The following is a 17,772-nucleotide window of genomic DNA, read 5'->3' on the forward strand; positions in this document are numbered from 1 at the left end:
CCTGCGCCAAGCTGCACGAAGCTGGAACAATAAAATTAGTGAAGCCATCAAGGAGTACGGAGGCATTCCTACCAACGCCGATCCTTGAATATTCCGAGTAAATCGAGGGGGAATCACACTTTTAATTGCCGTATATGTCGACGACATCGTGATCGCCTCCGACAGCATCAAGGAGATCCGTAACCTCAAACAATTCTTGGCTCAGAAGTTCGACATCAAGGATCAAGGCGAGATTGGGTACTGCATAGGACTGGAGTTCAATCGAGATAACGGAGATATTTCGATTCGCCAGAAGGGTTACATCTTAGACGTCCTGAAAAAATTCGGGATGGCCGACTCGAAATCTGTGTCAACGCCTATGGACATTGGGGTTAAACTAACCCGCCCTGAGGGCGCCATGGAGAAGAAATATGCCGAGTTGCCCTACCGTGAATTGGTGGGTGCTTTGATATATTTGGCCACTGCAACGAGGCCCGATATTGCACATGCCGTGAGTTTTCTGAGCCAGTTCCTAACCAACTACAGGCAAGAACACTGGACCGCAAAACGCGTTTTGCGTTACTTGAGAGGGACACCGGACATCGGGATTACCTACGGATATGGCGGAAGCTCAGTCATCGGTTTCTCGGATTCTGACTGGGGAAACTGCCTCACAGACAGACGGTCGTACACCGGATACATATTCATGTACAACGGAGGTGCTGTATCCTGGGAATCGAGGAAGCAAAGGACAGGCTTCCTCGACAGAAGCCGAATATATGGCTCTTACCGAAGCCTCTAGAGAGGCCATTCATTTAAAAGGACTACTGAAATTTCTCAATTCAGAGGACCCGCCAGAGGTCATCGTTTTCAATGACAATCAAGGAGCACTGAAACTAGCCGAGAATCCGGTCTTCCACGCTAGAACAAAGCATATCGACATACGACATTTTGTTCGTGAAGCTATAAATAACGAATCCTTTCAGCTGCGTCACGTCTCAACGGAAGAAATGGCTGCAGACGTCCTAACGAAAGATTTACCGAAACCTAAGCACGACAAGTGCCGGAGTCTGATCGGCCTCGGCGAAACTTGAGTAATAGTTTTTCTCTTGGTTCGATCGCGTATCGAGGGGAAGTATTGGGAAATCGCTTTAACGATACGCTATCGCCACAGATGGCGCCCCACCGGCACGTTCATCTTCCGCGTGCTTGATTCGACAAGGAACAGTTCAAGCATTCCCTGCGTCGCGATCCCTCCTCAACAGTTACTTCAAAGACATAGAAGAAAAAGTTTTTTGCATTGTATTATAACGAATGATGAAAAATGGATACGCAACGATAATCCGAAGCGCAAAAAATCATGATGCAAGTCAAGCGAATCATGGCAAAGCCATTCGAATATTCATGGCACCAAGCTCATACTCTGTATTTGGTGAGGTCAGCTGGGTGTAGTGTATTAGAGCTACTCCAACCCACCAACGAAATCATCACTAGGGAATGCTACCAACAATTGATGCAATTGAGCTGAACATTGAAGCATAAACGGCCAGATTACGCGAAAAAACACGACAAAGTAATTTTCCAGCACGACAATACTCGGTCACATGCAAAACCGCAAAGAAACGTTAGAAACGCTTAAATGAGATGTCCTATCACACCCGTCGTATTCTCCAGATATTGCTCTTTCCGATTATCACCTATTTCGATCAATAACTCATAGCCTGTCTGAGCTGTGATTCCTTATAAAGATACCAAAAAAATGGGTTGATTCATGGGATTCAAAAGATGTATCATTCTTTCGACGTGGAATCCACCTATTACCAGAAAAATTAGAAAAAGTAGTGGCTAGCGATGGACAATATTTTGAATGATCAATTTGTAACTATTTTTTTCACAATAAAGCCGTATTTTTAAAAAAATTCCTTGAAATTAATACACAGCCCTATAGATTGTTTAAGTCTTACTCTAAACAATGAATTTTTGTTTTCATTATTTTAATGATGATTAATGTGACTTAATAATTAGAATAATTTTTATATTATAATGCCATATATTTTAAAAATTGTTATTAAATAATGTTTTTATTTGTATGAAAAAACCTGTCTATTTTTTGCAAACTATCACATTTTATTTATCTTTCTATTATTTTTAGAAATCATATTTAAAACGGACAACTCTCAAAAAAAAAGAAAAAGGAAGTTTCGAAGAGAAAATAATCCATTTGATAGAAAACTTATGTCAAAAGATATTAATAAAAAGCTGAAACTATTGCATAATGTGATGGAAATACATGAAATTGGGACAGCTTCTAGTTCAACACAACTAGGTATTTTTTAAAAACAATACATGAATAGATAATATTATTTACTGTATAAGATTACCTATATTATACAATATTTTTTGTTTTTCTTATTAAAAAAAGTATTCCAATACATTTTCACAGATTCTTCAATAAAAAAGATGATACAAAATATAAAAGTTCCTTCAAGTGTAAAGAACGAATGTTGGATCAAACTTCTATCATTACTGAAAACGTTTTAGATTTACTTACAATGACAAAATCATAAAAAAACAAGATAATATTTTCAGGTCTTAACGTGAAAAGTGTTAATTAAAAATGTTTCTCCATAATATATTCTTTTATTACATTGATCATTAATATGTTTAATATATTAAATCATTTTAGAAAAGTATTGTGCGAGGCTGATAAAATCATGAGTGATAAATCTTTCAATTCATATAATTAATCAAGATTCCTTATAAATCAAAGAACTGGATACGGGCAATAGGAATCAAGCACAGAAGATGCGCAAATAATATATCTATGAAGTATGAAATTTCTTTATTCACTTCTTTATTCACGTCTTCTGCACTTGACTCCTAATGCCTGTATCCTTTCCAGTTCTTCTTTTAATTCAAATCAATTAAAAAATGTTATAAATATTCAAGATTCAAATCAGTCAGAAAATATACAAAATATGACTACTTTAAGTAAATACTATACTAATTATCTTACTTAAATTTAAAATGATTTTATTTATAATTATATATGTAATAAATAAGTATATATGTAATATTTGTAATAATAATTTTTCAGGCCGTAAAAGTTTTTCAAAAAATGATTCCAATAATATTATATTAAACAGTTACATTTAGGTAATAAATGTTAATATACGTATAATAAAACTTTTTATTTTAGTTAGAAAAATGAATTACTCTAACTTTAACTAATCATTAAATGTTACTCTAAATTATCTAGAAACACTTGTAACAGACATAATAAGTTTGAATGTGAAATTCATTAAAAGAACAGTCAAGAATAGTCTAATAACAAGTTAATGCAAAATAAAGAAACTTTAATATGTAATGTTGATACATTGTCTCAAAATTATGATCTTTCTCTACCAATTATTTAGCTGAGTTCATAAAATTTGATGAGACATTGAAAGATGATGAATTATAAGCACATGTGGTGAGTAAAATTTAAATATTTAATTTAAATATTTAATTTAAAATTATTGTGTATAATATATTTTGTAATTATTTATTGAAAACAAATAAAAGAACTGATTATAAGTATAATTATATCTTTAAATATTGTTTCAGCATATGCTGAGAATTTGTATAGATAAAGATCAAGTTATTACTAAATTTTTAGTAAATATGTTAAAAAAGCTTATCACAGCAGAAATTGCAATGAAATTTATTGATTCAAAATAAATTAATAATAAATTTATTATGTGCACTATGGCCTTCTACCATTACATAAAAAGTAAGTATATTTTTCATATTTTATTATACAACACTGTATCTTATTTGATTAATTTAAACTCAATTTTCAATATTTTAAATGTTATGATGGCAAGTCAATAAGTTTTTAGAAAAACATAGTAAAACACATTTTTTTGATCGATTCATTTTTATTTCTCAACATTTCTCCTTTCAGCTCGATACACTTGATCCAACGATTCTCCAACTTTTTCAAGCCGTTCGAATAATATGATTTGTCCAACCCTTCAAAATAAGCCTCTGATTTGGCGATGAGCTACTCTCTGGTGGTGAATTTCTTTCTTCCGAACCATTCCTTCAGATTTGAAAACAAGAAATAGTCGCAGAGGGCTAAATCTGGCGAATATGCTGGATGGGGAAACAATTCATAGTGGAATTCGTTGAATTTGGTCATCGGTGCCGAGCACGCGTGAACTCGTGCATTGTTGTGATGGAAGAGCACTTTCTTCTTCGCCAAATGGAGACGTTTTTTTTTTTAAAATGTTGTTAAACAGCTGCGTAGTAATCGCCATTGATTGTTTGCTTCGACGGAAGGTAATTGATATGAATTATACCGCGTGCATCCCAAAAAACTGTGGCCATCACCTTTCCGATCGACTTTACCTTTTTCGGAGATGGTGCACTTGGTGAAGTTGTTCTGACTGTTCCTTGGGTGTGAAGTAATGGATCCATGTTTCGTTCACAGTAATGAATCGACGCAGAAATTCATCTGGATTACGTTGAAACATCTCCAAATATTTTAAAATTGAAACACGATTGCACTTATAGTCCACAGTAAGAAAACGGGACACCCATCTTGCCGATAGCTTTTTCATACCCAATTGTTCGTGCAAAATTGGAATTACTGTGATATGTCTGTGGCCTCAACAAGCTCGCGCACTTTCTCTCGTTGATCAGTCAAAACAATATCGTGGACTTTATCGATGATTTCTGGCGTAGCAGGCTCAATTGAATGTCCCGAACGAGGTGCGTCACATGTGGATGTACGACTACTTTCAATTCATTCACCCAATACAGTAGCAAATACTGGTGCAGATGTGCTATGAACATTATCGAACTCAGCTTTGATTTCTTTCGGCGTTAAACCTTTCATATGTAAATGTTTGATCACTGCACAAAACTCGTTTTTTTTCCATTTTGCAAAAAATACAAAGGTTATTCACTTTAATCGTTTACGGAAATGAAACCACACGATGAATTCCGCTCAAAATTTGACAGTAATCAGCTGAAAGATGCTACTTGTCAAAAAGTAATGTGATATGTCTGTGACATGACACTGCGAGTGCAGTGATTTAGACAGATTTTTTAAGAACTTATTGACTTGCTCATGCAATATTAAATAAAGTCACTACAGATGAATCTGTATCTGAAAAGGAAATTTTGAATTTATTTAGAAAAAGTATTATTAAATACTCGATGATGTCAGAAAGAAAGTTAAAAATATTACAACACTATCATCTGTCTCTTTTACATCTGATTCTCAAGAAGTCAATATAATTTCTTTTGTTAATGAGAACGATCAAATATAATTTGAATCGACTGTCAAGCACAAATATTAACTGATTCATTACAAGATGCAACAATCCAATTTTTTCAAGAAAATGATGTATTGAAATTTAACAACGATACATCTTCAGGGAATTTATCAGAAAACAAATGGAATGACTTAGATAATTCAGAGAAATAAATGCAACATCCTTATTATACTTCAGAGTTGAGATTTAGTTGCACATTTCGGCTCGATTTCGTTGGCGACACCCACTGTTCCATGCCGTGCATTGTCTAGCAACGAATCATCAAATGTTTGTAAACACCACTTCATCTCAGGAGCGTTCCTACTATTAACTGTACTATACGAATGGAACTGATGAATATATCTCCCAACTTAATTAAGATGAATAATCTCTCAACTTAATGAATTAAAACTTTCTTTTTAGAATAATTTCAAAATAATAATTGAAAATATTTTTATTATTAATATTAATAATAGTAATAATAATAATATAGTATTATTATTATTAATATATGTGTATATTTAGATAATATCTAAAAGAATACACCAACAGCAGCGAGCGCTCACGGATCTACTCCGCAACAATTGAATCTGCTGAACGCGACAATTTAAATTTCTCGCACAAAATGTATGTGAATGCTCCTTTCCAAAAATGAAAAATATAAAAACAGGTAAGGTTCTTCTTTAAGTGATAAATCCTTATCTTCATGAAAATCAGTTCTTCTAACATTCCTGTAGACAATCAGACAGAATTACAGAACATTGTAATCATATTAAACATAACACTTCTGTTCGTTCTGTCATAATGGAGCACAGGCTACAGTGTAATCATGATTTTCAATGGGATAACATTAAAATCTTAGATGAAGAGCCTTGCTATAGGAAACGCTTAGTTTCTGAGATGCTCAATGTTATATAAAAAGCAGAAAAATAGTTCAAATTTACAAATTGACACTGAAGATCTCCATAAGGCATATACACCTATTGTAAATAAAGTTTGACTCTTCGATACTGACAATCCGTCTCCTCTCTCAGTTCATATCAGCGAGCGTATATTGTAATCAATATACTATGTTCGTCTTATATAACTGTGTTCCACTAAACTGCATACATGTTGATTGGATTTTGATACTTATATGGACTACTTACTTGAATAATTTACACATGCTTTTGATGAGTTTTTATTTATTAGACTTTTGAGATGTTACTTTGATTTGGTTCAGTAGTTTTTAAGAAGAATTTTTTTATCTTTTTCACCGATTAGATCTTTTTCCAAGAGACATGAAACACTTTTGACTGTCCAATAGTATGTGAATATCGAATTATTACATCAAGACTTACTCGAATTATTACATCACAGACTTACTCGAGCTATTAATTTAAGTAATATGCGGTTATTTTCAAGAACTAATTTTGTACAACGATTTTTGTGAAATGTAAATGTCTGAAGAGGACTCAATCCGGTAGCCGAAACTTCTAATATTTGTATTTTAAATTTTTTTAATTTTAATTTTTTTTTATTTGTAATATATTCTATTTAATTGTGTTACAATTTTAAAATGTGCTTGACTCTTATAAACAATAGACTTTATCCTAGAAATTGTATACTGTGCACGGCGATTTCGAATTGATTGAAATTTAATTGATATTCTATTGCCTAAGCTTTTCATTATGCTTAAACACACTTATACCCTTTGCATAATGCGAGAGAATAACGATAGCGATGGAAATAACATAGAAATAACCTATCAGAAACTATACATTTCAGTACACACATATACACACACACACACACACACACGCGCGCGCGCGCGCGCGCGCGCAGAAAGAGAGAAAGAGAGAGTTTCGATAGGTTATTTCTGTATTAATTCTATCGCTATTGCTATTTCCTCCCATTGTGCAAGAAGCAATTATTATCGCATATATAATTTATATAAGTTTTTTTTTATCTTTTATTGTTCTTTTACTACTTAGTAACTGTATTCAGATTTTGCATTTTTTTATTATGCAGTAACTGTGAGAAAAGTATTACATCGTGGTTGGTATTCTGAACAGTTTTGCTGTTCAATTACTAGACAAAAGTCAGTACAACTGCCCGATAATCGTAAACTGCATTAAATTTCTATCAGAGATATAAGATATTTTTCTAGCATTAAGAAGATTGCAATCTTAAATCTAGCACTTTATGATTATATAAATACGAAATTTCTTTACTTTGTAGAGTATCTTCTTGAGATCGTATATAAATAAAAAATCCTTTGATACAGAACAGCTAAACGGCAAAATATTTTCTTTTTGGATATATCACTTTTTTAATCTGACTTATTTCATCTTCCCTCTTTGATCAGTTTTTACACTCATGAGCAAATCTATTCGCTGGGCTTGAATTTATATGAATACATCAATGCAATGCAAAAAACGCTATTTACAGTAAAAGTGAAATAGTAAACTAATACATATAAATATTAGGTGTTGGAATTAATTCGTAGCGTTTTTAATGAAAGAATGTTATTTATTTCACATGAGCATTAAAAAATACATTAATGAAAGTACTTCCCATCACTTGTAAAACGCTACGAATTAATTCCAACACCTAATATATGTATTATAAATATATAAATATATGTATTTTTAATGAGAAATGTATCTCAGAAATGTATCTTAATCAAAATAATAATTTTGCAGTAAGTTCTTTACAAGTTTAAACTACTAATTAAATTTGTAGTATATATATTGTATATCATATTGTAATATTTCAGATTGATTGTGTTGGAAGTCCGGAAATAATCGGCGCGTATTTATATTTTCAAAATGAATTCTTTTGAGTTACATATACATGCATTAAAGTTTAACATTTAACTTTGACCGTAAATAGGCGCTTTTCGTACTGAGTTTATGTAAAAATATTTTTGTATTAAACATGAAATGTGCAATATGAATACTGATAATGAAAATAAGGGCAATGCAAATATACAGGTAATGGAACTACTACTTCCATCATGGAAAAAAAAGTTGTTAGAAATGCTACTGCTATTGGGAAGAGAAGGACGTTCGAAGACTACAAGCCTCTGGGTTTGCAGGGCAAAGCAATTTTTCTTAACGCGGCCTTGTGACATTCATAAAACAATAAGTAGGTTAACATAAAATCATTTTTTGCATTTTTTAAAATATTATAACAAATGTTATAATGAATTTTCACAAAATGTCTATTTATTTCAATTAATCAATTTAATTATTGTATTTATATACTGTAATGAAAATCATAAAGTTTTTAAAAATGTATAGATTCGATAGAAACTTAGAAACTAATCATTTTGATTGTTTCAGTAATTATATTATTAAGAACAGCAAGAATAATTTTATTAATGTATATTTCAAAACAGTGATGGCGCAGTTTTTGAATTCTTCTTCGAAAATAATTAATAAGAAGATATTGTATTCTGAAGATAACAGAAAGTAATGTGCATGAACAATTATGTAGTCATAAATTATCATAACTTTTAGTTATTTGCTCTCTAAATTCTTAAGATTCACTCTAATTAATATAAACAGAACATTTAATTTTGTAAACATTTCGTAATTATTGTTTATTTTATTAATATTATTTTTATAACTTTTTATAACTCCTATGGATTGTTACAATTGTCTGAGTAATAACAAACAAAATCCATTATGCGAGTGTTTATCTAAAATTGAACCGAAATTGATGAAAGATTACTTAAAAAGATTATTTTCACGACGGAATTATATCAATGGACCAAAAATTTACGTCGCGATTCAGCAGAGCGACATAACAATTCACATCTATACGTCACTTGATCACCGCGTAAATTCAACGTAATATAGGCGACATCTTCTCGTCTTCGACTGCATGTAAACACATTTTAAACGAACGGGTGGGAAATCGACGTTCCCCGAAGCATCGTCATCATTGTCGTCGTCGGTGATGGTGGTGGCGGCAACGTCGCCGTGCCAAGCGTACCTCGTCTTATTAGTCAAATCGCGATCGTCGTTGCGTGATCATTCCGCTCGTTACACTTGATATACAAACCTCGGCACGCGCGAATCGACCTGCGTACGAAAATAAACTTCATCGAGAAGTAAGCAAAGATTGGCAACTTGTTCCGATTATATGCTCTTTGCCATGATATTACACTTTGCAACTTTATAATTATTTTCTTTATAAATCCATAACGAAGAAGAAATACATAAAATTTCAACTCATAATAAATAAATGCTGTGTAAACTGTTGTGTGTACATATGTGTGTGCGTGCGCGCGCGCGCGCGCGCGGTGTGTGTATACATATACATGTACACACACACACACACACATACGCGCGCGCACGCCACAGTGACACAACAGCGTAGTCAGTAGTTCTCCGGAAAAAAAACTGAGTGTATTAAAAATTAAAATTATATTTTAAAGTATATTATACATTTATTAAAATGCATTTACTCAGTTATGGTATCCAATCTATATCATTATCATTAATTATAACTTGTCATCATGTTTTTCACGAGACATGCTTTTTATGAAATTTTTACAAATGTAAGAAGTTCATCAATCAATGGATTGGCTTTCTCAATCATGGACGAAATAAAAAAATATCAATTATTAAAATGAAGCTTAGAGAAATATGAATATTTATTTTAAAGCAGTTAGGTATCTTTGATTCGGAAGATTTGAAAGTTTTTACGCAAAATTTTCGAAAATCTCATATAAAGCATGTCTCAATGATAAGCTAATTAATAATAATGGTGATTGAGTGCCATAACTATTACTAACTAATTAAATTGTATTGTAACTAATTGAATGTAATGTATTTTTGAAACATAAATTTAACTCAATTTCATTCAGAAAATTGTTAACTATGCTTTTGTGACACTGACTCTATATGTATATATAATTACACACAGGGTGTTTGGAAAATAATGATAAATCTTTCGCATAAAAGCAGAATGGACTAAATTGAGAAGAAAATAAAAATCCTCTATTTTGCAATTTTTCACAATAGTTAACAAGATATTAATTGCTAAAAATTGTCGAAAATTAGTCTTCAATAATTTTTTATTCAAATACTATCAACTTTATAGAAAAACTGCAAGAGACAAAAATTATTTATTTTTTTTTTATAGAGTTCTAAGAATTTTTTCAGAATTTTTTCAGAATTTTTTAATATCATATTTTCTCATGTTGGAAAAATAAGGAAATGCAGTACTAAAAAGTTAATAAAAAATTCTGAAAAAATTCGTAGAATGCTATGAGAAGAAAATAAACAATTTCCATCTCTCGCAGTTTTTTTGTAAAGTTAATAGTACTTGAGTAAAAAATTATTGAAGACAAATTTTCGGCAATTTTTAGCAATTAATATTTCAAATATTGCGAAAATTACAAAATGGTACAGAACTTTTCTTTTTAATTTAGTCCATTCTACAATTATGCGAAAGATTTATCATTATTTTTCAAACGCCCTGTATACACACACACACACACACACACACACACACACACACACACAGAGTGTCCCATTTTAAACGATGACTTCAAATTTCTCTTGAATAGTGCATTTTAGAGAAAAATATTTCAGACAAAAGTTTTGTGACTTCGAAGGGGACATAAGATGATATCATTGATTTGACCTCAGGTGTCGTTATCAAGATTAGAGCAAGATCACTTTAAATTTTCAGGAGGTTTTAGATGGAACTCTCTTCTTTTTATTGCACATTCTCATAGTTTACATCGGAAGCTTTTCAGAAGTAGTATAGTAAATTATATACAATATACAATATACGGTAAACTATTGTTTCTTTAAGTATTTTTCGATTTGAAAGTTACAATAACGCCATTGGCATTACACAAGATATCCGATGATTAAAATCTCTCGAGTATTGTTCAAAATTATGACATGGATAACATTTGTCATGATCAAGGCCGTTGGAAATTGTATCTCTTATTTTCACTTTTGCATTGAAAATTTATTTTTACGTAAAATTAAATGAACAATGTTTAACAGGTTTTAATTATCGGACACATTTTGGGTAATGTTCTCGCTCTCTCTCTCTCTCTCTCTCTCTCTCTCTCTCCCCTCCCCCTCCCCTCCCCCTCTACCTCTCTCTCCCCCTTCCCCCTCTCCCTCTCTCTCTCCCCTCTCTCTCTCATGCACATGGCACTATAACTTTCAAATTTTAAAATACGAAAGGTACCAAATGAAAAATAAGTTTATGGTATTATAGTGTTTTGAAAGCTGTACAGGTAAGCTACAAGGAAACATGTAATGAAACATGGAGGATTGCATTTAAAAAATTCAAAGTTACCTTGCCCTTATCTCGACAACGTTACCCACAATTAAATGATACCATCTTATGTCTCCCTTGAAGTAAAAAAAAAACTTTCGTCTGAAATATTTTTCGATTTAACGTAGTGTTTCTGAAATATTTGAATGGATCTTTTAAAATAGGATGTATATATACATGTGTATAATTATTTACAAAATATAAAATGTTTATTTTTTTTAAACATTGATTTACTAGATGGGGTGAAAAGTAACCTCCTTGACCGCCAGAATGCGCCACTACTGCAAGAAAGTTTATGGTGCCTTGTAGTCCGTTCATATTTAGGCAGACATGTCAAGTGGCAGTGCGATACTGCCCTTAGTTTTGTTTTGAGAGCTGATTGTTGTTGACGTGTTTGCGAAAACGATTTTCGTTCTCTCATAAAACATTATTTTTTGAGAGGCAAAACGGTGAAGGAAACAAAAGAAAAGTTGGATAAATATTATGTGGCTAATACTCCGTCAGATTACACCGTCAAATATTGGTTTCGAGAGTTTCGTGGTGGCCGCAACTCCACTACCGATGAAGTCCGCAGCGGCAGGCCCTCCGATGCGGTTACCGAGGAAAATGTCAAAAAAATACATGAAATGGTGTTGGCTGACCGGAAAGTGAAGGTGCGCGAGCTAGCAGATGCTACAAAGATTAGTACTGAGCGAACACGCCATATTTTGGGCGAGATTCTGCATAAGAAAAAAATTTTTTTCATTAAGGAGGTTACTTTTCACCCCACCTAGTATATGCTGAATGAATAAAATTCCAAATTATCGTAAATAAAAAAATTACATTTATAAAAGATTTTTAACTGGTTTTAGTAACTGAAACTCAACTGCTGAATGTTTTTAAATGTGTATTTTGTGAATCACGTTCTATATGTTAGAGGGAAATGAATTAATTTTCTATAGAGGAAGACATATATATTCTGTAGGAAGACAAAAATAACACATATACCAATGAAATACATTAATGATTTGCATAAATCAGTTTTTACGTTTTTATATAAAATATCGATGGATTAGGCCGACATAAATTTTAACCCACAAACGACAGTAGAGGAAAGTTGTCGAATGTGTACTGGTCGTCTAAATCGTACCTCATCAATATTTTATATCATTATTTAATGTAGGCAACATTTAGTTCATAATAATATAAAATAAATGAGAAAAGAGTAATACAGACAAAAATATAATAGCCTTGTCTTGTTTTATGGATGTTAGCGGCATTAAAAAAAACAGGTATATCTAATATTAATTTTTTATCAACTTATGTAATAACTAATAACAACACAATCATTTAATTTTATTATAAATTTTATAAAAGATATTTTTATAAAAGGTATTGTATTTTTATAAAAGATTTACTGTACAATATTATACATGTACTGTATAAGCATATTCGCAAATATTATAAAAATTAAATCGATATCTTTACAAAATTCCAGTTTCCTAAATCGTACCGTTACAAGATAAGACTGATTGAATTGACAAGATCTTCAATCAGAATCTTTTGTTTCGGGTGCATTGTCATTGAACAAAAAAAAGGTTTACACTGTTTCTAACATTATTAATAAATTTATCAATTATGGAGAAGATAAATTAAATCAGATGTCACAACATGGCGTAGTATATAAAATATTTTGTCATGATTGACGCAACATATGTAAGACAGACGAATAGGAAATTACAAACTCGAGTCTCGGAACATTATGCGGACATCAATAAAAAAACTGTCACTCTCAATCGTCTAGAACCATCGCATTACTCACAATCACGATTGGAGTAATGTTAAGATTTTTTATCGTCCTTCTTATAATGAGAGGATGGACTCAAAAATGGTTCATGTCAAGAAACAGCAGCATTAAATAGACAGAGCGACACGGAATCCCTTTCCGATGTTTACCTTCCCACATTAGAACAAACATTATTCTCCCTCCTAGAAGTCATTTTCCCCCTTCCCGATTTCCTACGTAAGGAAGACCGGGACTTATTTTTCAGTTTCGAATTTTTACAGACTAAAATTAAGAGACTTATCGAAAAAATGAATTCTACACCAGTTATTACATACATTTGACTACCTAATAATATTTTAATAATAAGGAGAAACTAATAACTAATATGAAAAAAATGCATTTTTCTAATGCATTCCATCTGATTTAACTAGCCCCGGAACCGGGATAATTTGACTAAGATTGTTAAAATAAAGATTAATGTATTTTAAGCTACATCTTTGGCTACATTAATAAAACTTTTATAAAAATATATTTTAAACACAAACATTCGCTTCGCAGGGCAAACAATACTTCTTTTTGCAAAATTTATTCATTTCGTGCAAAAACACATCGAATAAACCTAATTTTTGAGATTGGACATGAGAGAATTGAACTTATAACATTTATCACTGAGGAAAATCTCTTTAAAGAAATAAAATTTTGAGTAAATATTATAAGAGTCGTCACTAAATGAGTCATACAGTTCCATGCTGTGGTTAGTCTATTATCCCATTCATTTTTTAAAAACATTAACAATATATGATAACAGAAACCAAATATCTCAGACAATACAGGGACAATCATATACAGGGTGCGTCAGGTATTTGAGGACATATTGACTATAAAACTAAAATGCGTATATTTCTTACAAAACTTATTGTATTTTATTGACTTTTTTACAGCAAAGTAAGTAACTCGTAGGCAATGCAATTATTCAATAAAATCACCTTCAGCAGCAATAACAGCTTCAATTCTCTGCCGAAAACGTTTGCATGCTCGAATCAAAGGAGCCTTGTCCATATGTGTCATTACTCTGTCAATGCTCTGAGGGAATCAAGCGTGTTATGGGGATGTTTATTGGTCTCCCGTTCTACAACGCCCCATACATAGTAATCTAAAGGATTAAGATCAGGGGAGCTAGGTGGTCACATGTTTGGGATTATGTGATTTGGGGGGCAATAATGCTCTGGACTTGCTGCACAAACTGTGATGTTCTAACTGTGTCTGAACGTGCTTTATGTGTTTTGCGCTTGGCAACACTTTGAACATTGCCATTAGATACTTCTAACTCTCGACGAACTTTGCGAACAAACGATCGGGCGAGATTCAAAAATTCGGAGATTTCAAGATCGCTATGATTCGCGTGTATAGCGACGATAATAGCGTGTCTTTTCATTTCATGAGTTAGCTTATTGCCATCCATTTATGATCTGAAAGGAAAAAAGAAAGAAAAATATATTGCTGCGAAGTGACAAGCACATATGTGAGTGTCCTCAAATACCTGACGCATCCTGTACATAGATAGTAAAACAAAAACTTTAAGAATAAAAATATTTACTTAGGTATACGATTTTTTAAAATTGTGACATAATTTCTATTATAGATGTATTCGCAACAAAATGTTACAACAGACTTAGCGGCAGCATGCTCAGACACATTTACGCATGTCTCGCGTGTTTTGTTTTTAATGTAGCCTCGATTATTATTCTACCCTATATTCAACTGACTCCGGTCTCCCCTACTTTTCCCCCCTTTCCTACTTCCCTTTTCCTATCTTTAGTTTCCTTAAGTACGTCTAGATTTGTTATTTTAAATTAACGATCATTTTATGTAAAACTGCTCATTTTCGAACAACAATTGCAATTTTAACGAACAAACATGGTTGGGGGCGTTATGATCTTTGGCGCCCTGTGCTAGTATTTGCTTTTGCGCTCTATTACAAGGATTTTTAAGTCTCTGAAGCACCAATCTAACGGCAACGAACCAACAACTAAAAAAAGGGAATTTCTATCAATTTGCACAATACGGATACGAATACAATAAATTTCATATTTTCTTTTATAATAATATTGTATTTTGACGATTAATGCAACATACTATATTATATTTTATCATACTATTATATTTTTTGGCTTAGTTTTTGAAAATATTTTGATTACGTCTTCAATTGTTATGTAATCAACAGTGATTACGTAATCAAAACTGTTTACCAATTCTTTTTCAATTGACATCATAGCTAAATCGCATGATCACGGTTGCATCATTGTATTTCTCAGGTAATACTTTATTATTTTTAATTTCGAAAAAGTTGCCACAGACATTGACGCAATTAATAAAATCTGTAACGCTGAATTTGAAAAGATTTCCAGAAAATCACTTTTAGCTAATTTATTTAAAATATCAAGTCAGATAGAGCTTTATATTTACAGGAATAGCATTGGCTATTAAAATTTTGTGTCCCTCCGCACTCTACGCTGGAGCGTATCTGCTCAGTGCCTTGTAACGCCTCCAAGGATGGTGTGCATTCATATTTAGGCATCATTTCTTTAAAAAAAAATCTTTATTTAAGATTGATTCCAATTATTACTCTACATTTTAAATATTAATTTCATATTATTAAATTTATCTAATACAAAAAGATAAATATAGTAGCTAATGAGAGTATGCTAATGAGAGTCAGCAACTATAAACAGCACAATTATTTAGTGAACAGTCAATAATCAGATATTGGATTGATATCTTCTTTATTTTGAACATTTCGACTCTCTTTGGAGTCCTCCTCAGCAAGAATGATATAAGTATAATTATCTCATATGTCCATCATGCTTAAATCACTTGCAAATTGACAAAGATGCGACGTTGTTAATCATCACGGAACATGAAGTATTGTACTGAAGCTTTGTTAAACATATTAAAACTTAAAAAGTAGAAATGTTAAAATCAAATATAAAGATCACACATTTTTAGAAAAATTTCTACGACGACATGTCATTCATATCTGTGTTCTAAAAATGTGTGATTTTTTATATTTGATTTTAACATTTCTACTTTTTAAGTTTATAATATGTTAATATGTTTAACAAAGCTTCAGTACAATGCTTTATGTTTCCGTGATAATTAACAACGCCGCATCTTTGTCAATTTGCGAATGACTTAAGCATTATGAACATGTGAGCTAATTGTACTTGTATCATTCTTGCTAAGGAGGACTCCAAAGAGAGTCGAAACATTCAAAATAAAGAAGACATCAATCCAATATCTGATTATTGATTGTTCATTAAATAATTGCACCGTTTATAATTGCTGATTCTCATTAGCCTACTATATTTATCTTTTCGTATTGTTTAAAATTCGAGAGTCCTAGTATAATTATTGTGAAATTTATTATATGACCATGTTTCTTTATTCGTCTTTTTTTTTTAATCTATCTCAAAACATATTACTTATTTTTACTCTTCTTAATATAAATTTAGTTTATTATATGACTAGCCATTTCAATATATATATTTTTTTTACATCTAACAGTCAAATTGTATAATGTTACACATGGATTAGATTCTCCAATGTACGAGATGTACATCATCATTATAAGAATATCAATCTCTTTCTTCCTATTATTTCTCTTTGCCAATAGGAGGAATACTATTAACACAAATTCAGCTACATGTGCGAAAAAATTACAAGTAATCTCCTTCTTCAACATGCGTCTTTATAATTAATTTTTTCACAAAACCGAATTCTATTTTAACATTAAAAATAATCCCGTGAGGTAGAAACGTTTGTCTTTTTAAATATTGTTATTAATATATCGTCATCAGCTTTTGTTTATATATCTAATTTTTATTATATATATTTTTAAATTTGTTAAATTTGAACAATGAAGAAGCATAAAAGTCAATGTAGGGTGACAATGCAATAAATATATTACTTTACATATATCTCAATAAAACGTTTCGATATCTGATACAGGATCACGAAAGTAATGTGCTAATCATGACAGTATCAGTCTTTCTTTTTATTTTTCAACGATATTGTATTCGCAGCACCTTTAGAACAATTACATGTAATTCTTAATAAATTTACTTCTTACCATGAAAGATTACAATTTAAGATGGAGACAGACAGGATCAATTACTTAGATGTCACATTAATTGGAAAAAATGTAAATTTTATGTAACTGATAGATCAAACCCACAAATTCTGGTAGATATCTCAGTTTTCACTCAGCTCAGCCTTTTGAATACAAAAAAGATTATGGATTTAACTAATAGAGTTATGACATTGTCACATCTAAAATTTCATGCCAAGAATTTAAAAACAATCATTAACATTTTGTTAGAATTATTATTCCTTGGATCTGATATTTAATGTTATTAACAGCACAATTAATAA

General features: G+C 31.5%; 1 protein-coding gene across 2 annotated transcripts in view; it reads left to right on the forward strand.

Moving 5' to 3' along the window:
- Positions 1-17,772, forward strand: part of LOC147906405 (uncharacterized) — an 86,601-nt gene that overhangs the window by 24,838 nt on the left and 43,991 nt on the right. Inside the window, exons 2-6 of one of the 2 annotated variants that reach the window (XM_087416596.1) lie at positions 2,132-2,305; positions 2,423-3,135; positions 3,239-3,451; positions 3,586-5,570; positions 5,808-9,381. The gene's annotated coding sequence lies outside the window, so the exon portion shown is untranslated. Of the gene's footprint in view, positions 1-2,131; positions 2,306-2,422; positions 3,452-3,585; positions 5,571-5,807; positions 9,382-17,772 lie in introns of both variants that reach the window. The other variant, XM_087416597.1, reaches the window with a different exon arrangement.

The sequence above is a fragment of the Acromyrmex echinatior genome, unplaced genomic scaffold, assembly GCF_024713525.1.
Source record: "Acromyrmex echinatior isolate Ae372 unplaced genomic scaffold, ASM2471352v2 Scaffold41, whole genome shotgun sequence".
Classification (NCBI taxonomy): domain Eukaryota; kingdom Metazoa; phylum Arthropoda; class Insecta; order Hymenoptera; family Formicidae; genus Acromyrmex; species Acromyrmex echinatior.